General features: G+C 41.7%; 1 long non-coding RNA gene across 1 annotated transcript; it reads right to left on the reverse strand.

Annotated features, from left to right (window-relative positions):
- Nucleotides 1-261: 261 nt before the first annotated feature.
- LOC118965270 (uncharacterized) lies at nt 262-3,462 on the reverse strand. Its single transcript, XR_005052554.2, has 2 exons — nt 2,189-3,462; nt 262-1,765 (listed from the first exon to the last, which is right to left on the reverse strand). It is a non-coding gene; the product is annotated as an uncharacterized LOC118965270 (long non-coding RNA).

Raw genomic sequence — 3,462 nt, forward strand, 5'->3', positions numbered from 1 at the left:
AAATGGATGGCCTCTTATTTAACAAGCTATTATACACTCTTAGAAAAAAGGTGCTATCTTGAACCTAAAAGGGTTCTTCGGATGTCTGCATAGGAGAACCATTTGAAGAACCATTTTTGGTTCCAGGTAGAACCCTTTCCTGAAACCAAAAGTGTTCTACCTGGTTCTGCCTGGAACCAAAAAGGCTTATCCTATAGGGACAGTGCAGCTCGTTATTTGGGTTAGCCCAGTTGAACTTGGCATGTAGCCTACTGCTGACTATTTGACAAATTGAGGAAGACGTTTATTGAATTGTGCCTGTGTCTCTCTAGGTGGCCAGAGGTGCCTTTATAACCTCTGTCAGTTAACCAATCAGAGAGAGAGAGAGAGAGAGAGAGAGAGAAAGAAACACTTCTCAGTTTCTCTGGTGGTAGTCCAGGTGTGGATGCATTTTTCTTTGATGCATTCTCGGCTGTACAGTGTTTGCTCAGTTATACATTTAGCTCACTTTTTAACAGCTTTCGATTATGGATAATACTGTGAATCAAATTTGGCACTAAGCCTGCTGTAAACACTCATATAACCCCAATATGAAACCCATTTCATAAACTTGCTTAGAGACAGGGATTTGAATTCTTTCTGAAAGCATGTAGAGCTATGAAATGTTGGAGTGACATTTTTGAACTTCTGTATCTCATGACGTATCTTCTCGACCCAGAAAGGCTTGGAGAGAATCTCAATTGCATACCCCTCGCATCCTCTCTCTTTTCTCGTCAACTCCTTCTCACAACCCATGGGATGAGAAAACCAGAGGCCCCTCCCCTAAGGAGGCGAGGAGAGATGAGAGAGGACTCAATTGAGATTCTCCCATAGAGAGACATCCAGGTAGAAATGGCTGAGAGCGGCCTCAACTGTTGTGACCTGGAAGAACTTGGACATTTATCAATGGTCTGCCATGCTCCTTATAGGAGCCAAAGATTCCTAGTAGGTCAAGTAAGTCCTCTTCTGGGTCATCTTCAGAAGTCAAAGGCCTCCATGTTTCATTTTAGCTCTGTATCCTTTTAGTGTTAAATGTGTCAAAATGCTTTAAGTTTTATAAGCTTGCTGAAGGCAGTAAATTTGGTGGAGAACTTCACTAGCACCACACAAAAAGTAAAAAAGCCCTGCCCCTATTGCGCTACAAAGTGCAGAGCAGGCTATTGTTTGATTTGGCCCAGAGAAACCAACTGCCAGTCTGGGACCAACCTCAAAGTGAAATCACAAGTAATGTGTCAAATTGGGACAAGATGATCTGGGTGGAAAATGAGAGAGAAGTTGTTTGAACAGGAACAGGCGTTGGCAGACTTGATGAGTTTTCAATCCCAGGTGAGGTCCGGTCCTCTGATCAGGAGTCCAGTAGTAGTGTTTCACTTCATTTCACTCAGGACTTGGCTCTTACTGGTGAGTATGTGCGTGTGTGTGTGTGTGTGTATGTGTGTGTGTTTGTTACGCAAACCAGACATCATTATGTACTATTTTACTGCTTCAGACTCGTCATAAAAACAAGTGACCACACAGCCACTCAAAGGCAATGGCCTTAATTGCCTCTGGCACTTTTTCTCACAGTATCCAGAAATAACAATGAGCACTAAACGGCTTTCTGCATACTAAGCTACTTAGCGACCTTTCTTCTGATGGCATTCGTAAAGCTGGCATGTAGTGTTTCAGTTCACTCAAGACTTGATGGTGTGTGTGTGTGTGTGTGTGTGTGTGTGTGTGGAGGTATTCATAAAGCTGTTCTTTGCTCCTGTGGAGAGGGGATTGCAGGGATTGGAGCAGACAGAGTGAGGTCAGTAAACTCATTGGATGTTTTAATTAGCTCGTTTTTAATCCTCCTTTTTAAAAACTATTTAACACATCTGAATGATTCTGTCTCAGAGGTTGGGAGGCTCTGGTTGCATAGGGGTTTAATATGATTCTGTCTCAGAGGCTGGGAGGCTCTGGTTGTATAGGGGTTTAATATGATTCTGTCTCAGTGGAGGATGGTGACTTGAAAATGTGGGAGGATGGGAGACCCACAGTATAGTCACAGACCGCATGGAGTCGACAAAGCATGTTTTAAAAAATCATCAAAGACAAATAATTTAAACCCTAAGATTTAATAAATATTTTTTTTTTAAATAGTATGGGGAATGGGAATGAAAGTTGATGTTGAACTGTTGATACTTACACAGTGTTGGGAAGGGATCGCAGCAGTGACTGAATGGGGTTATAAGACATGAGTTAAGGTGTTCGAGAGGCCTGACTTCAGTGCAGGTCAGGGGTTGAGGTGTTCAGAGGCTTCAGTGCAGGACAGGGGTTGAGGTGATCAACGGGTTTCAGTGCAGGACATGCTCATCATGGATGGATGCAGTTGGAGAGCTCAACTCTTCCACTGAGGGTAGGACAGGATTTGATTGGGAAGACAAAAAACAATAACGGAACACAGTTAGACAGAAGTGCTAAGAATTTGTTAGTCCAAGCAAGGATTAATCCACCTCCTACTTCTCCTGTAGTTTGAAGAACTTCATTTCAATTGAATAATAACCAAAAAATGCTCATCTATCACTATTCACTATCTCGATCTTTCAATATTTCTAATAATGTCACCAACTCACCAAGCTTCTAAATCAGACATGTGTAAGACTAGGTTAGTTCTCTGATCCTTTGATTGAGTAGACAACATGTTAGTTCGTACTGCAAAAGCTTTGATTGGTTGGAGGTCGTCCTCTGGAAGGTCTATGAAAGCGGGTGAAAAGCACGAGCCTCCTAGGTTTTGTAATGAAGTCAATGTAGCCAGAGGAGGATGGAAAATATCTGTCCTCCAGCTACACCATGGTGACATTTGTGGTGACAGAGGTATTTGGTGACATTTGAATATATTTACTATAATTTTATCTAAAAAGGATTGCATTTTATTATTGTTTCACTACTTTATTATTGTTTCACTGAGAGGCATGGTCCTCCCCCTCCTCCTCTGAGGAGCTTCCATTGGTGTGTGTGTGTAATGTGTTAACAATAACTGTCTTATTAGGTCCAGACAAAGTGAGGGATTTTTTTACCACATCCCAACACATCCAGTCCTCCACCCTGTCCTCACTCTTCCATCCAACGGATGTTACGCCCTCTGTCCTCTTCTCTGAAATCATCCTTTGTCCTGGCTTGGACCACATAAAGGTGAAGTCGGAAGTTTACATACACTTTAGCCAACTACATTTAAACTCAGTTTTTCACAATTCTTGATATTTAATCGTAGTAAAAATTCCCTATCTCAGGTCAGTTAGGATCACCACTTTATTTTAAGAATGTGAAATGTCAGAATAATAGTAGAGAGAATTGTAACGTTCTTCGTCCTCCTCTGATGAGGAGTATGAGAGATCGGACCAATACGCAGCGTGGTAAGTGTTCATGATCATATTTATTTAAACTCAGAACACTAAACAAAATAACAAAGAGAATGAAACG

This window comes from Oncorhynchus mykiss, chromosome 7 (assembly GCF_057628025.1).
Source record: "Oncorhynchus mykiss isolate SJ-2025 chromosome 7, ASM5762802v1, whole genome shotgun sequence".
NCBI lineage: Eukaryota > Metazoa > Chordata > Actinopteri > Salmoniformes > Salmonidae > Oncorhynchus > Oncorhynchus mykiss.